Source organism: Crotalus tigris, unplaced genomic scaffold, assembly GCF_016545835.1.
Source record: "Crotalus tigris isolate CLP2741 ecotype Arizona unplaced genomic scaffold, ASM1654583v1 scf7180000019753.2282721675:598951, whole genome shotgun sequence".
In the NCBI taxonomy this organism is placed as follows: domain Eukaryota; kingdom Metazoa; phylum Chordata; class Lepidosauria; order Squamata; family Viperidae; genus Crotalus; species Crotalus tigris.
The window spans coordinates 541,652-560,915 of NW_024097693.1; positions in this window are offsets into that span (position 1 = coordinate 541,652).

A 19,264-nucleotide genomic window follows, 5' to 3' on the forward strand; every position below is an offset into this window, starting at 1 on the left:
AAATATCTCCTTAGATATAGGTTGCTTCTCTCCTTGATTAGTTTACATCCTTTGCTTCTTGTTCTGCCTTCAGGTGCTTTGGAGAATAGGCTAACTCCCTCTTCTTTATGGCAACCCCTGAGATATTGGAATACTGCTATCATGTCCCCCCCCAGTCCTTCTCTTCATTAGACTAGACATACCCAGTTCCACCAACTGTTCTTTATATGTTTTAGCCCCCAGTCCCCTAATCATCTTTGTTGCTCTTCTCTGCACTCTTTTTAGAGTCTCAACCAGTGGTGGGATTCAGTCAGTTCGCACCAGTTCAATAGAACTGGTAGCTAATTTTTTGTTGCCCAAGACCAGAATGGACTTCTGGAAGCCACATCCATACAGAGAACCGGTTGTTCACATATTTGAATCCCACCACTGGTCTCAACATCTTTTTTACACTGTGGCAAACAAAACTGGATTCAATATTCCAAGTGTGGTCCTACCAAGGGATTATAAAGCGGTACTAACACTTCATGGGCTCTTGATTCTATCCCTCTGTTAATACAGCCTAGAACCGTGTTCACTTTTTTGGCAGCTGCAGCACACGGCTGGCTCCTATTCCAGTGACTGTCCACTAGCACTCCAAAATCAAGTTTTCCTTCACCATCAATATGACAAAACTGCCCACTCATCTTGATGGATTGTGTGCACATTTTCCCTTTCTCCAACTTCTTGTGTAAGTCGATGTTGCTGCACTCTGTGTGACATTTGATTGTCATCCTCAACTCCCCTTCCACCTCCTCAGCAGAATTCTTCAAACTCATCCTCCAAGGTGGGCATACTCCAGGAACTATAAATGCCTCACATAAATGCCTTCACTAGGCACAGTCGATTCACACTGTCATCATGATGTCTGCTAGAATCCTTGTCCTATGCCTCCTCTCTTCAGTCATCTCAACAGGTAAGTCACACAAGGGTAAATTTGGGAGGGAAGAGAAGTCTGGAAGAATTTTGACCAAATTGTGGTTAAGGGGAAGAACTTCAATTGTGGGTTCTTTCAAACAATCTCTATACTTTGAATTGTCACTAAAAGAATGGTTGTAAGTTGAGGACTACCTGTAATTATCTCATTAGACGTTTCGAACATTGCTAGAAATACAGCATCACTATTAAAAATTGCCTTCCTTCCTTCTTCCTCCCTCTCTTTTTCTCTTTCTTTCTTTCTTTCTTTCTTTTTCTTCCTTTCTTCCTTCCTTCCTCCCTCCCTTCCTTCCTTCCTTCCGTCTTTTTCTTTATCTTTCTTTTTTCTTCATTATTTCTTTTTCTTCTTAACTTCCTTCCTTCGTTCCTTCCTTTGTTTCTTCTTCTTCTTCTTTTTCTTCTTCTATCTGCAGCGGCATCTTTGAAATGCCAGACCTGTTTTTCCTGCGGGAGTGAATGCAGAAATGAGGACATGCAGTTGACGGAATGTGGAGCGGACGAAAAATATTGCCTTACATATTCCTATCGCAGCACTATGAGTGAGTGAAATGCACTTTCAGTATTAATTATGGCTGCCATTTTCATCCTTTGGTCCCCAGAGCATCAAGGAATAACTTATAGGCCTTGGTGGGAATCACAACAGATCTTTCATCATACCTGGGCTGTTTCCTAGTTCTGGTGGTCACCAATCCAGGAACAGAACGATATCTGTTATTTTTATAATACTGCACCTCATTCACTTCAAAACATTATTAATATCTCCATTACTTCCATTTCATCTCAACATACCTGGAGGGAGCGACCCATTTATGCCTTCCTATCCTCAACTTAAATCTTCTCAACTGGTTAGAATTGAAGCCTTGATGTTTTTATTTCCCTGTTATCGGCCACAATGAGGTTTTGTTTTTATCTGATTAAATTTTGCAGTCTCTCCTCCACTCTCCTTTACTGCCAAGTCATGTGCAACAGCTGAGCAATGTTCTAATGCTTATTACGGCTTCACATCAGTAGCCAGAAAATACCACCAGATGAGAACAGCATGTTGTGAGAATGATGGCTGTAACACAGCACCTCTTCCCAGTAAGTAACCTGAGATTAAAATGTCCATTCTAATAGCCAGCAGACTCTCCATTTGAAAGAGTCTCCTTGCTTTCAGCACCTTTGGTGGTGGAGGGATCAAGTAGCATGAAAATCCTTAGAGAAAAGTAGCGAAAAGGAGAACAACGTTTTTGGAAACCCACGCCAGCATCAGTGGAATGATCTGGTTCCTTCTGACAGAAATCAGAAGGCACAACAGGGGAGGAGATTAAAATTTTATTTTGCAATATTTCTAAAGACTCCACTATGTCCTTGAAGTTCAGTAAGAAATTGTCCATTCCAGATTTCACACTCTACTCCAGTAGGCACACAAGTTGATCAGCTATTTGGGGAAAACAAATCTTTTCCTGACTGAGAATTATAAGAACCATAGTCAAAATGCTTAGAGGGCACTTAGTTGGGCTATAAATATTTCAGAAAGGATTGTGGCCGTGAAACTATTTGCTAATTCGGAAGCTTCCTTTCTGCAGTTCCAGGACGTGACATCCTTAAACCCAACGGGTTTATCTGCCCAGGCTCTTACGAACAAAATGGTGTTTCTGAAGAAAGTGGACCTGTTCTCTGTCTTGGGGATGAGGACCAATGTTTGAATTCAAAATTCAGTATGCGTGCACGTAAGCAACTCTTTCTTTCTCAATTTGGGGAGGAACATTCTAGAAACAAATAAAATTAAGCATACGGGAAATGAAAGAGAAACATAAACAAAGTAAAACCAATAGGAAATCATTCCTTGGAATAATATTTCATTCTTTGGCAATGTTCAGTTCTTTTTGTTAAAATGCGTAAGAGAAGAAAACAGATTTAATCTTGATTAAAACAGATTTTCGTAATGTGGGGATAGTTATAATAATAAAGTTGGAAGGCACCTTGGAGGTCATCTAGTCCAATCCCTTGCTCAGGCAGGAAACCCTATACCATTTCAGACAAATGGATGTCCAGTCTCTCAGTTGACAGAATGGGGGTAGGACATGCCTCAGGGGAGAGACTGCCCAAGATTATGGGCTATCAAACAAAGACCTGTCACTCATCTACTATTTATTTACCTCACAAGGAAGGGGGATGCTCAACAGGCCTTGCCTAGATGACCAGACAGATACAGTACATACTTTTGTTAATGTATCTCAATGCTACACCATTAAAAGTGAAGAGAAAACTAAGAAATGTTTCCTAAATCCTTTATTCTCATCCTTCTCAGTGTCAGCATACTTTTCAACAGTCAGTGCCCAGGGATGTACAACCAAGAGTACATGTTCCTACCCAATAGGAAAGAAGGAAAACGCAAATGGATTAGTCCTTTGTGACGTTGAAACACTAGAATGCCAGAATCCTGAGGGACTGGAAGGATGGAGCAGCTTTTCAAAAACATTTGGTTGGAATTGGAATTAAGGGCTTCATCCAAGGAGCAATAAAAATTTGGGATGAAAAACACTCAAGTTTGAGATTAAAGTTTAAGATTTGAGTTGGTGATGGGTGATGGGATTTAATTACTACACTTCGATATTCTAGCTCACTCTGAGGTTCTTTCTTAACTTTCATGATTACAGTCATGAAGCTATAATCAAAATAAACTAAGAATGAAAATAGTCGAGTCTTGTGTAGTTCATTCAAGCGATTAAAAAAGTGGCAGGAGATATTTATTTTAATAGCTTTTTATCTCATCTCTATTATTTTTATAAATATGTAATACTTCTTTCTCCTCCTGTTTTCCTCACAACCACTAAAACAATGGCTCCGACAAAACAATTAAATAAGTATTATGACCCCAAGGTTTAGTCTGCTTAGTGTATTGTATTATGACCCCAAGGTTTAGTCTGCTTATGCTCTGGGCACTGAAATTCCAGCAGCATCCTGCATTTCCATCCTCTATTCAACACTTCTGGGAGTTGGCATAAATATGATCAAAAAAGGCCACCCAAAATCTCTTTCCTATCTGGGAGTGTGGCAAACTGACCTCATTGAACTGAATAATAGAATTCTTTGTTGGCCAAGCGTGATTGGGCACACAAGGAATTTGTCTCCAGTGCATCAGCTCCCAGTGTACATACAAGCAGCAAGTGATAAATCATGATGATAATCATAAAATGCATTCACCATAAATAATAAGATAGAACACTCAGTGATAGGCATAGGATGCCAAATAAGCAATCAACATAAATCGCACTAGGATACGAAATAAAACAATTACTATAAATCGTAAGATCCAAGCAATAAAGTTATAGTCGTAAGACAATAAAGAATAGGTAATAGAAACGATGAGAAGGATAATAGTAATACAGCCCTACTAGGTAGTTTGACAGAGTTGTGAGAATTGGTTGTTTAGCAGAGTGATGGCATGGGGGACAAAACTGCCCTTCTGTCTAGTTGTGTTGGCATGCAACGCCCTACAGTGTCGCCTTGAGGGAAGAAGTTGTAACCGTTTATGTCCAGGATGTGAGGGGTTTGTAGGTATATTCACAGCCCTCTTTCTGGCTCATGGAGGATACAGGTCCTCAGTGGAAGGCAGGCTGGTGGCAATTGTTTTTTTCTGCAGCCCTAACTATCCGTTGAAGTCTGTGTCTATCTTGTGTGGCTGTTGTGCCAAACCAGACAGTTATAGAAGTGCAAATGACAGACGCAATAATTCCTCCTTGGACAGTCTGAGCTTCCTAAGTTGGCGCAGGAAGAACATTCTTTGTTCTGCTCTTTTGATGACATTTTTCATGTTAGGTGTCCATTTTAAGCCTCGAGATATTATAGAACCTAGAAATGTTAAGGACTTAAAGTAGATATTTTCAACCTGGATGGTTAGCAATGTCAGCCTTGCTTCAGCCCATAGATTGGGATGCTAGAGAGAAAGACCTTGAGGAAACTCCTCTTTCATAACACCTTCTCAGTGTTTCAGAAACAATCACATGTCTTTCTCCTAAAATGTTACCGCCATGATCTTAGCCAAATGGTGGTTTTGAACCTGCTTTCTTGCCCCCTTAATAGATTGGCCTTGCTGACTTGCAAACCTCTGCTAAAGGTGGGGCAAACACCATGAACTGGAAGAACTTAAATCAAGTTGTCCTTCACCCTCAATGTGACAAACTGTCTTACTCATCTTGAGGGATTCTGTACAGATTTCTCTTTACCCTACTTCTTGTGTAAGTTGATGTTCTTCTACTCTGTGTGGGATTTGATTGTCATCACCAACTCCCTTTTCACCTTCTCAGCAGAATTCTTCAAACACATCCACCAAGATATGTTTTATATACAATGTATAACTACAAATGTCCCAGACTGGCTTCAGAAAGCACTGTCAATTCACACTAGCATCATAATGTCTACTAGTATCTTTGTCCCGTCCCTCCTCTCCTCAATCGTATCAACAGGTAAGTAACACCAGTGGTCAATATGGGAGCAAAGAGAAATTTGGCAAAAAAATGGAGTAATTTGCTGTTAATGATTCCTCCAAAATAGAGGGAAAATTTCAATCCAGTCTCAAGGAATCTCTCTTCAACATGGTATTATTTTCTTCCAAAACTACAAGTGTTCAGTTTTAATGAGGACACATTGAGCCAACTTCTTTAAAATACAGGTTTCCATGGGATTAGAAGAGGGGACTGGGAGGAGAATTTGAAGAATTATTGATCTGACTATTTTTTTTTTTTTGCCATGGTTTGTTTGCCACATACCTTATCTAAATTCAGTGCTAATATTATCTTTTCAACTGATTCCAATCTCTGTTTCCCCTCTCCAAAAGCATCATTATCCAGAACAATTGTTAAAATACATTGCTAGGAAAAATATTTCAAGATGAATTTTAAATATTGCTAGACTGGATCAAGTATAACATAATGGATTGGAAATTTCCTTCCTTATTTGCCCTCAAAAAGGACTGAAACTCTGAGGACATAAATTGAGCCCCATTGTCTGAGACTATGACATCCGGGAGCCCATGTGTTGCAAAGATGCCCCTCAGCACCTGGATGGTCCTGGCAGTAGTCATAGTGGACACTGGAATGACCTCTACCTACTTAGAGTGACTGTCCACAACAATGAGGAAGAGTTGCCCCTACAATTCTTGACAGATATGCAGATCAATATTAAAGCCAAAATCCCTACTCCACATTAACATAGTTTCCTTGACCTGCTCTACATACGTTGCCTGCTCTAGAAGGTAGTGGTATATTCTTTTAATCATTTTGTCCTCAGTTCCTAATAATATTTTATCTAGCTCTATCGACTCTTTTTTATACCCCACTCTTTTTTTATCTTTCCTGTATCTTGATTGCAGTTGGAGATATGCCCACCATTCCAATTCTATCCCTTCATTTTGAAGATTTTTCCTTGGTTTCAGTTCTCCTCTCTCATCTAACATTATCAAATGCTTTTTGTGCATCAAGAAAAATTAATCCCATTTGTTTTTCATTGTGGACCTCATAGTATTCCAATACATCCAATACAATCCCAACATTATTTCTTATATGTCTTTTGGGTAAAAAAACCATTTTGATCCATATGTATAAATTCTACTAAGAATCTTTCAAGTCTTTCAGCCATTATGGCCATAAAAATTTTATAATCCGAATTTAATAATGAAAGAGGCCTATAATTTTTAATAAACGCCGAATCTGAATTTTCCTTGGGAATCAGTGCAAGGATTGCTTCCTCCCATGAAGCCGGTATTTTTGCATTTTTTAGGACCTCATTGAATAGTTCTATTAATATTGGACTTAAAGATTCTTGCAAAATTTAAATATATTTCTGCTGGTAAGCCATCCAGACCTGGGGCTTTCTTGTTTTTTGGTTTCTTAATTGCCTCTGATAGTTCTAGAGGTGTTATCTCTTTATTCAACATATTTTTAATCTCTTCTGGAACTTTCGGTAATTCAGCTATTTGCAAATATTTTAGTATATCATCTTTATTTTTCCGTTCTTCATCTTTATATAATTTCTTATAGAACTCATAGGCCACCATTTTCTTCCCTTCATTCTGATATACCAGTGGTGGCGAACCTATGGCACGGGTGCCAGAGGTGGCACTCAGAGCCCTCTCTGTGGGCATGCGTGCCATTGCCCCAGTCATAGGGCTCCACCGCCGTGTGCAAAAAAAAAAAAAAGGTTCAATCAGCTAATTTCAACGTCGTGGGGAAAAAAAAGATCTTGCAAAGTTGGAATTGATTGATTGAACTTTTTAGTCCCATCCAGTCTGCCGTTACCACAGCAGCCATGCCTATCCAATGGGCCACGCCCACCCAATGGGCCACGCCCACCCGGCACTTGATGATGCATAAGTGGGTTTTGGGTTGCAGTTTGGGCACTCGGTCTCTAAAAGGTTCGCCATCACTGTGATATACCATGTCACCTTCTTCATTGTATAGTTTACTAATCCTCTTTTTATCGTTATGTTTCTTTATTCTGGTTTATTGGCGTTTTCAAAAAAGTTTTGCTTGGTATGTTTTATTTGCTGCCCCAATTCTTCCTTTTCGATAATGTTCATCTTATGCTTAATTGGGTCTAATTTCTTGTAAAACAAATTTATTTTAAATTTTGCAATACATTACATTCATAAAAATACTTCAGATAAAAAATAAAATAAATTGATATACACAACTTTCGGTATTGCTCACCTGTTTGCCCCCAAACCGCATTCACCCTCTAACCTCTTCTCTCACTTCCCTCTTTCCCTCTTCTTCTTCACTCTCCCCCTCTCCTCCTTCTCCTCAACCTTCCTACTTGCTTCTCCCCTTCTTCCTATCTTCTCGCTCCAGATGCAGTCCAGGGGAAATGCCTGAGCAATTTCTCTCTCCAGATTAAAACATCAATATTATATACAATAAAACTATTTCTACTTATCTGAACTACTTAAACTTGAACCCATCCTGCCCCCACTCCCCTCCGCCCCCGACTTCCCAGAGCCAAGTACAGGGTTATACAAACATATTAAACATAATCTATTTAAGTTTACTAATTATACAATAACCCAAATTATACTAAGGCTTAACTCTCATCAAACTTTAACATCATAAGTTTATAAACAAATTCATTACTCATAAAATAAGTGAAACTTTTTGTAGTTCCACACTTCTTCTGAACATATTCTCTCCATCTTCTCCATACATTAAAATATCTCTCTTGTGAATGGTCCTTTAAATAAGCAGAAATTTTAGCCATTTCTGCTAAATTAGAAAACTTAAATACCCATTCTTCTAAGGAAACAGAGTATCCTTCTTCCAATATTGACCCACCAATAATCTTGCTGCTGTTATTAAATTCAACATTAAGATCTGGGGAGTAAACTTAATCTTCCTTTTAAAAACCTTTTGAATGTTCTACCAAATCATAATCCAGAAGGCTTTAATATTTTTGCAAGTCCACCAAACATGAAAATAGGTTGCATCCAAGCAACCGCATCTCCAACATTTAGGTTGCAGGTTCGGGTACATACAAGACAACTTTTTAGGATCCAGATGCCATCTATAAAACATTTTATAAAAAAATTCCCTCAAATTTTGAGCCTGTGTAAATTTAACATTTCTAATCCAAATTACCTCCCATAGGTCCAATGAAATCGGTTCCTGAATATTCTGGGCCCATTTAATCAAACAATCTTTTACTAACTCTGTTTCCGAATCCAATTTTATTAACTCATTGTAAATTCTTTTAATATGGGCATGTTTCTGATCCTTAATCTGAATTACCAAATTTTCATCTACTAAAGTAATTCCCACTTTCTTATCTAAAGTCCACCTCTGCACTATTTGCAAATATTGAAACCACAATTGTAAAATATTTTCTTGCCTTAACACATCTGAAGACTTTAGTTGCCAATCAGTACCCGACCAAATAAGTAACTCTTTACAGGAAATGTTATCAAAATTCACCCCTTAGAAACCCCCTGAATTGCTTGTCCAGGAATCCCCCAAATAGGTATTTTATAATTTAACTTATAATAATATTTCTTCCAAACTCGAAGTAGAGCATTTCTTAAAATGTGTGACTTAAAGACCCAATCTACTTTCTTATCAAAAATTAAGTATGCATGCCAACCATATAATAAATCCCACCCTTCAAGAACAAGCTTAATTAGGTCTAATTGTTGTTTCAGGTCATGTCTGGCTCAGGAATTCTGGGAGTTGAAGTCCACGAGTCATAAAAGAGCCAAGGTTGACTACCCCTGTCCTAGACTCTTTAACTTGTGGTTCCTTTTCTCTTTCCACTAGCATTCTTGTCGGTCTAACCTCTTTAACTTCTTTGAGTCTATCCTCATCGTATTTTCCATTATCTTTTTCATTATCTATATCAGCGGTTCTCAACCTATGGGTAGCGACCCCATTTGGGGTCGAATGACCATTTTACGGGGGTCTCCAAACAACGCGATCCGCCATTTTTCCCCCTCAGGGGGTGGCGCCGCGCATGCGTGCCACGCATGGGGGCGCCGCCGCGCATGCGCGCCGCATCCGTGTGACCGGGGATCGCCGTATAAAAAGGTTGAGAACCACTGATCTATATCCTCTCCTTTCCCAGCTCCCTTTTCTTTAGTTTGTGATTCCTTTCCTTCTGTGGCCCGTGCTAATATCTTACCTTCTTTTCTTGCCTCTATTTCCACTAACTCCTCCTCACTACATCCTTAGCTCTTCAGCACTTTCACTTTATAGTTTGAAGTGCACTTGCCTCTTGAAGTTAAACTTTCCTTCTTTGAAAGGAAAAAGAAACTCCTCTTCACTTTGAGTTTCTCCAGCCAGTACAATTCCACAATGCAAGCAACCCTTCCGTGCCCAAACTTTTTTCTTGCCACTATTTCAGGAGCGAGGAAGGAAAAGAAGAACTCTCTCTTCTCTCTCTCTCTTCTGGGCTCCTTTATTCCTCCTTCCTTTCTAGAAATCCTCCGGCAATTTCTTTTGGCCTGCGGTTAACTGTCATTTCTTCGCGGACGCCATTATGGACCGTCTCCTTTCTCCGCTCGACTTTTTCAAGGCTTCTCCTGAGTTCGCCAGTCTCGACCGCCGCCAGAGATTGCTCCTCAGGATGCCTCTTTTATTCCGGTCCCCCTCCAAGGAAACTGGGACCCCGAAAGGTCCGTCAAACGGTCAGGAGTGGGGGAAGACGATCTGAGAATCGTTCGGCACACCCGTTCTTCTTACCAGCTGCCCCCCCCTGTTTAACATGCATTTATGGTCAGCACAAATACGAACTTCCAGGTTGGCCTTAAGTGGTGTGACAATGGGAGTTTCCCACGGACTGCTATCCACCGGTTCCAAAATGCCTTGCTGCAACAGTTTGTCCAGTTCAGAATTGATTCTTTGCTTGAGAGCAAAAGGCACCCGATGAGGCTGAATCCTTAATCCTTTCTTGAACATTTTACCAATTTGAACTGCCTGTGTCTCCTGATTTCTCTGCACTTCAGATTCATCCCAATAAAATGTGGAGCAACCTGTCCTGAATGAATCAAAGCTTTTAGTGAGTTTAGATAGAAATTAGATGCCACCAATGTTTCTCCACCAGAGTCATGCATCATAGACTTACCTTTATACAGTTTGGGGTATAGACATCTAGGAGAAAACAAAAGATGCAAATCACGTAATTTGTACCAGGCACACCATTTATATATTTATTATTAGTACATCCACGTTAAAGCAAATACAATATTACACCATCACCCAAACGAAAGGTACAAGCAGTAAAAATAGAAAATAAAAATAGCTTATCAAATCAAGAGAAAGTTAACTGAAATAACTCTGATTTTAAGGGCTTCTGAAATAATAATATGGATTTAGGAAGCTGTTGCTAAAGTGGGAAAGAAATAGAATAACATAGAATAAAGAAGAATAAAGTATAATAATAATAATAATAATAATAATAATAATAATAATAATAATAATAATAATAATATCTGAAGAACAATGATGAAGATGCACTGAAATTAGTATATCAGGAAGGCTTACTAACTACTGGAGAGACCAAACTGGCCTACAAGAAAGACCAAATGAAGAACAGAATAGAGGCATGGGAAGACAAAGCACTACATGGCCAATACATGAAAAAAATAGCTGGGAAAGCAGATAATAATAAAACCTGGCAATGGCTAAGAGCAGGAAAATTGAAGAAAGAGACCGAGGGACTAATTCTGGCTGCACAAGACCAAGCCTTAAGGACAAATGCATACAAAGTCAAAATTGAGAAGACAGCAACAGACAGTAAGTGCCGCCTATGCAAAGAAGCTGAAGAAACAGTGGACCACTTGGTAAGCTGTTGCAAGAAGATTGCACAAACTGATTACAAGCAGCGGCATGACAAAGTAGCAACAATGGTGCATTGGAAGATCTGCAAAAAATATCATTTTCCTGTAAGCAAAAACTGGTGGGATCATAAAATAGAGAAAGTCATAGAAAATGATAAAATTAAACTGCTCTGGGACTTCAGAATTCAAACAGACAAGCACCTGCAACATAACACCCCAGACTTAACAATTGTCGATAAGAAAGACAAAAAAGTTTGGATAGTGGATGTGGCAGTGCCTGGAGATAGCAGAATAGAAGAGAAAGAACTGGAGAAGATAACAAAATACAAAGACCTACAAATAGAAATAGAAAGACTGTGGCAAAAGCAAGCAAGGGTAGTACCAATAGTCATAGGCTCCTTGGGTGCAATCCCAAAACAACTGGAGCACCACTTGAACACCATTGGCATTGACAAATTCGCTATTAGTCAATTGCAAAAGGCAGCCTTATTAGGAACTGCTTCCATCCTGCGACGATATCTGTAATACCATCAAACATCCACATCTGCCTATCCCAGGTCCTGGGTAAGGACTCGATAGGTAGACAAAATGCCAAATCCAGTCTGAACATCTGGCTGACTGTGCGATGATCGATAATAATAATGAAAAATCACTAAAAGCAAAAATCATGTGTCTGCATAATCTCTGAAAGAAAGCTGTGTTAGCCAAAAGCTGTATTAACAGTATGTGAATGACCTAATGCATATTTAGAAACATTGTATAAAAGTAAAAACTGCCTTCATTGTATTCCCATGAGAAATGGACCTAACGTGTGAGAAACTATCTGAATGTTACACAAAGTAGATTCCATATACAATGTAAGATTCCATCTATGCTTCCTTTGTTCCTGAGAAAAAGAAACCTATAAAGCTTTAGTTCAGACCCTCCCCCTTGTTCAGAAATTTGTTGATTGTTAAATCACTTCTGAACCTTTTTGCGCAAAAATAAAGATCTCTCTTTCACCCATGGAATTTCGTAAAAGCCATTTATTTTTTTAAAGCTTTATTTTTCCACAAGATTGCAATGCATGCAACTTCATTGGAAAAACAGCCCTTCCTCGCTTCAACCATAATGATGCTCTCCAAAATTATATCCTCTGCTCATTATATTAGTCAGGTTGTTACTGGACAGAATAGGTGGCCTTGCATGATTCATGATGCAATGTCATTTACACTGGTCTCAAAATCTTTTTTATATTGTGGCAACCATAATTGGATTCAATATTCCAAGTGTGGTCCTACCAAGGCATTATAAAGTGGTACTAACACTTCATGGGATCTTGATTCTATCCCTCTGTTCATACAGCCTAGAACGGTGTTGGCTTTTTTGGCAGCTGCAGCACACGGCTGGCTCCTATTTAAGTGACTGTCCACTAGCACTCCAAAATCCTTCTCACAGTCAGTACTATTGAGCCAGGGGCCTCTACTCTGCCTGCTCACAAGTGTGGTTCCTCCTGAAATGTTACCACAATAATTTCAACCCAATGGTGATTTTGAACCTCATTTCTTACCCCATTGATAGATGGGCAGTACTGACACACAAAGCTTCTGCTAAACATGGGCCCCACATAAGACACAAATCAAGTTTTCCTTCACCATCAATATGACAAAACTGCCCACTCATCTTGATGGATTGTGTGCACATTTTCCCTTTCTCCAATGTCTTGTGTAAGTCGATGTTGCTCTACTCTGTGTGGGATTTGACTGTCATCCTCAACTCCCCTTCCACCTCCTCAGCAGAATTCTTCAAACTCATCCTCCAAGGTAGGCAAACTCCAGGAACTATAAATGCCTCACATAAATGCCTTCGCTAGACACAGTCGATTCACACTGTCATCATAACGTCTGCTAGAATCCTTGTCCTGTGCCTCCTCTCTTCACTCATCTCAACAGGTAAGTCACACAAGGGTAAATTTGGGAGGGAAGAGAAGTCTGGAAGAATTTTGACTAAATAATGGTTAAGGATTTCTCCAAAATAGGAGAAGAACTTCAATTGTGGGTTCTTTCAAGCAATCTCTATACTTTCAATTGTCAGTAAAGGAATGGTTGTAAGTTGAGGACTACCTGTAATTATCTCATTACACATCTCGAACATTGCTAGAAGTACAGCATCACTAATGAAAAAATGCCTTCCTTCCTCCCTCCCTCCCTTTTTCTTTCTTTCTTTCTTTCTTTCTTTCTTTCTTTCTTTCTTTCTTTCTTTTTCTTCCTTTCTTCCTTCCTCTCTCCCTCCTTCCCTCCCTTCCTTCTTTTTCTTTATGTTTCTTTCTTCTTTCTTCATTATTTCTTTTTCTTCTTAACTTCCTTCTTCCTTCCTTCCTTCCATCCTTCCTTCCTTCCTTCCTTCCTTCCTTCCTTCCTTCCTTCCTTCCTCCCTTCCTTCCTTCTTTTTCTTCTTCTATTTGCAGAGGCATCTCTTAAATGCCAGACCTGTTTTGCCTGCAGGGACCAATGCAGAAATGAGGACATGCAGTTGATTGAATGTGGAACGGACGAAAAATATTGTCTTACATTTTCCTTTAGCACCACTATGTGTGAGTAAAATGCACTTTCAATATTAATGATGGCTGCCATTTTCATCCTTTGGTCCCCAGAGCATCAAGGAGTAACTTGTAGGCCTTGGTGGGAATCACAACAGATCTTTCTTCATACCTGGGCTGTTTCCTAGGTCTTGTAGCCACCAATCCAGGAACAGAACGATATCAGTTATTTTTATCGTACTGTATCTCATTCACCTCAAAACATTATTAATATCTCCATTATTTCCATTTCAATCTCAGCATACCTGGAGAGAGCAACCGAACATTTATGCCTTCCTATCCTCAACTTAAATCTTCTCAACTGGTTAGAACTGATCCTCAGATGCATCTGACTTTAAACCTTTAAATTGGAAGTCTTCAGGTTTTTATTTCTCTATTATCGGCCACAATGGGCTTTTGTTTTTATCTGATTAAATTTTGCAGCCCCCTTTCCACTCTCCTTTACTGCCAAGTCATGTGCAAGAGCTGAGCAATGTTCTAATGGTTATTATTATGACATCACGTCAGTAGCTGGAAAATACCACCAGGCAAGACGAGCATGTTGTGAGAACGATGGCTGTAATACTGCACCTCTTCCCCGTAAGTAACCTGAGATTAAAATGTCCATTCTAACAGCCAGCAGACTCTCCGTTTGAAAGAGTAGATTCCCCTTGCTTTCAGCACCTTGTATATTTGGTGGTGGAGGGATCACGTAGCATGAAAACCCCTAGAAAGAAGTTGTAGCGAAAAGGAAGACAACATTTTTGGAGACCCCACCCCCCAGTATCAGAGGAATGATCTGGTTCCTTTTGACACAAATCGGAAGATGGAAGGGGAGAAGATTAAAATTTTATTTTGCATTATTTCTAAAGACTCCACTATGTGCTTAAAGTTCATTAAGAAATGGTGCATTCCAGATTTCACACTCTACTCCAGCAGGAACACGAGGTGATTAGCTATTGGGGGAAAACAAATCTTTTCCTGACTGAGAATTATAAGAACCATAGTCAAAATGCTTAGAGGGCACTTAGTTGGGCAATACATATTTCAGAAAGGATTGTGGCTGATAAACTATTTGCTAATTCAGAAGCTTCCTTTCTGCAGTTCCAGAGCGTGAGATCCTTAAACCCAATGGGTTTATCTGCCCAGGCTCTTATGAACAAAATGGTGTTTTTGAAGAAAGTGGACCCGTTCTCTGTCTTGGGGATGAAAACCAATGTTTAAATACAAAATTCAGTATGTGTGCATGTAAGCAACTCTTTCTTTCTCAGTTTGGGGAGAAACATTCTAGAAACAAATAAAATTAAGCATACGGGAAATGAAAGAAAAGCATAAACAAAGTAAAACCAACAGGAAATCATTCCTTGGGAGAATATTTCATTCTTTGGCAATGTTCAGTTCTTTTGTTTTAAGTGTATAAGAGAAGAAAACAGATTTAATCTGGATTAAAACAGATTTTAGTAATTTGGAGATAGTTATAAAAATAATAAAGTTGGAAGGGATCTTGGAGGTCATCTAGTCCAACCCCCTGCTCAGGCAGAAAACCCTATACCTTTTCAGACAGATGCTCTCCAGTCTCTCGGTTGACAGAATGGGGGATAGGACATGCCTCAGGGGAGAGACTGCCCAAGATTATGGACTACCAAACAAAGACCTGTCACCTCATCTGTTAATTTATTTACCTCACAAGGAAGAAGAATGCTCAACAGTCCTTGTCTAGATGACCAGATAGATACAGTAGATACTTTTGCTAATGTATCTCAGTGCTACACCATTAAAACTGAAGAGAAAACTAAGAAATGTATGAGCCGAGGGGGCGCAGCAGTTAGAGTGCAGTACTGCAGGCCACTTTAGCTGACTGTGTTCAGCAGTTCAGCGGTTCAAATCTCACCGGCTCAAGGTTGACTCAGCCTTCCATCCTTCCGGGGTAGGTAAAATGAGGACCCAGATTGTTGGGGGCAATGTAAATATATATATATATATATATATATATATATATATATATATATATATATATATATATACACACACACACACACATTGCTTACTGGTGTACACCGCTTAGAGAGTGCTTGCACTTAAAGCGGTATATAAGTCTCATAAATAAATAAATAAATGTTTCCTAAATCCTTTATTCTTGCCCTTCCCAGTGTCAGCATACTTTTATACAGTCAAAGCCCAGGGATGTACAACCAAGAATACATGTTCCTACCCAACAGGAAAGAATGAAGAAGGAAATGGATTACTCATTTTTGACATTGAAACACTAGAATGCCAGAATCCTGAGGATGGAAGGATGGAGCAGCCTTTCAAGAACATTTGGTTGGATTTGGAATGAAGGGCTTAATCCAAAGAGCAGTAAGAATTTGAGATGAAAGACACTCAAGTTTGAGATTAAAGTTTAAGATTTGAGTTGGTGATGGGTGATGGGATTTAATTACTACATTTCGATATGCTAGCTCTCTGTGAGGTTCTTTCTTAACTTTCAACTGTCATTAAGGTATAATCAAAATAAACTAGAATGCAAATAATCGAGTCTTGTGTAGTTCATTCAAGCAATTAAACAAGCAGCAGGAGATATTTATTTTTATAGCTTTTTATCTCATCTCTATTATTTTCATAAATTATATAATACTTCTTTCTCCTCCTGTTTTCCTCACAACCATTACCATATGAGGTGGGCTGGACTGAGAGACAGGGCCTGGCCCAAAGTCACCCAGTCGGCTTTCATGCTTAAGGCAGGACTAGAACTCACAATCTCCTGGTTTCTAGGGTGGAAGTTGATTCTCATAGCATCCATTCTTAGGTATTCATATCAATAATCTCAAGGAAATTTCCTTTGAAATAACTCCTGTAGTTCACCCTTGGGAGTCAAGAGGGGGATAAGGGTATTTTACCCTGGATAATCTGGTATGCTTATTGAGATAATTTAGAGAGCTTCCATTGTCTTAATGTCTCTGGATGCTTTACCAACATTAAATTAAAAATTTGTTGGAGACAAGTCGATTCACACTGTCATCATGATGTCTGCTAGAATCCTTGTCCTGTGCCTCCTCTCTTCACTCATCTCAACAGGTAAGTCACACAAGGGTAAATTTGGGAGGGAAGAGAAGTCTGGAAGAATTTTCACTAAATTGTGGTTAAGGATTTCTCCAAAACAGGGGAAGAACTTCAATTGTGGGTTCTTTCAAGCCATCTCTATACTTTGAATTGTCACTAAAGGAATGGTTGTAAGTTGAGGACTACCTGTAATTATCTCATTACACATCTCGAACATTGCTAGAAGTACAGCATCACTAATTAAAAATTGCCTGCCTTCCATCCTTCTTTCCTCCCTTTCTCCCTTTTACATTCTTTTTCTTTCTTTTTTCCTCCCTCCCTCCCTCCCTTCCCTTTTCTTTATTTTTCTTTCTTTCTTTTTTCCTTTTCTCTTTATTTCTTTCTTCTTTCCTTTCTTTTTCTTTCTTTATTCCTTCCTCCCTCCCTCCCTTCCATCATTTCCTCCTTTTTCTTTTTTATCTTTCTTTCTTCATCATTTCTTTCTAACTTCCTTTCTTCGTTCCTTCCTTCCCTTCTTCCTTCCTTCCTTCTTTCTTTTTCTTCTTCTATCTGCAGCGGCATCTCTTAAATGCCAGACCTGTTTTGCCAGCGGGGATGAATGCAGAAATGAGGACATGCAGTTGGTGGAATGTGAAGCGGACCAAAAATATTGCCTTACACTTTCCTTTCGCAGCACTATGAGTGAGTGAAATGCACTTTCAGTATTAATGATGGCTGCCATTTTCATCCTTTGGTCTCCAGAGCATCAAGGAGTAACTTATAGGACTTGGGGAAAATCATAACTGATCTTTCATCATACCTGGCCTGTTTCCTAGGTCTAGCGGCCATCAATCCAGAAACAGAATGATATCTTTTATTTATTTATTTTTAATTGAAAATTTTTTAAAATTTTACAAAATAAGAAAAAACAACCCTCCCCAACCCACCCCAACCCTCCCGCTCCCTCCCTCAACTTTCCCAGAGCTGAATATAGGCTTAATTAAATTTTCATAAAATCTTAAAAGAGAAAAAATATAAACCATATATAAGTCTAAATATGTTACTTAAACTACTAATAAAATAATTAACAATAATATATATATATATATATATAAAAGACATAAGTATTAAGAAGAAAAAAAAAGAAAAAAAGAATACTTAAAAAGAAGAAGAGTAAAGAGAAAGAAAGAAGAAAAGAAGTATAAAAAAGTAAAATAATAATAAAACATATAAATATATATATAAAAATAAAAAAGAAATAATACAATCTATAAGATATTAAAGTTCATATATAAATTATTGATAAACCAAGTAATATTTTTATATCCAACTTATATTGTATAAAATCTATCCATTTTTCCCAAACCACAAAAAACTTCTCTTGCGATTGATCCTTTAAGAAAGCCGAAATCTCTGCCATTTCCGCCAGATAGGCTACTTTAAAAAACCACTCTTGCAAAGTAGGCAAAGATTCCTTCTTCCAATATTGCCCTACTAACAACCTTGCAGCTGTGATTAAATTTAACATCAATATAACCTCCTTAGTATCACAATCAGTAACTATACCTAGCAAGAACAATTGTGGGGTAAATTTTACCCTCCTTCTAAAAATTCTTTGAATATTCCACCATATCTTAATCCAAAAGGCTTTTATATTTTTACACGACCACCAAATATGGTAATAAGTAGCATCCAAACAACCACATCTCCAACATTTAGGCTGTAAGTCAGGATACATACGAGACATTTTTTGTGGATCAAGGTGCCATCTATAAAACATTTTATAAAAATTCTCCCTTAGATTCTGGGCTTGTGTAAATTTAACATTTCTCACCCAGATAATTTCCCAGGTATCTAGTAGAACTGGTTCACCAAAATTTTGTGCCCATTTAATCATACATTCTTTAATTAATTCTGGCTCTGAATCCAGTTCTACTAGCAACCCATAAATTCTCTTAATATGAGTTCGTCTTTGATCTTTTACTTGTTTAACAAAATTTTCATCTTCTCTAAGCAAGCCCACATTACGATCTATCTTCCATCGGTCCACTACTTGTCTGTACTGAAACCATGAGTATATAATATTTTCTTGTGCTAAATCTTCCAAAGATTTTAACTGCCAATTTTTACCATCCCATCTGAGTAATTGTGCATAAGAAACACTATCCATCTTGACTCCTCTCCTTATCCCCTCTATCGCATGCCAAGGCATAGCCCATAATGGTATTTTAAAATCACTTCTGTAATATTTCCTCGATATCTTTTATTTTTATCACGCTGTACCTCATTCCCCTCAAAACATTATTAATATCTCCATTATTTCCATTTCAATCTCAGTATACCTGGAGGGGGAACCCAACATATAAATAAGCCTTCCTATCCACAACTTAAATCTTCTCAGCTGGTTAAAA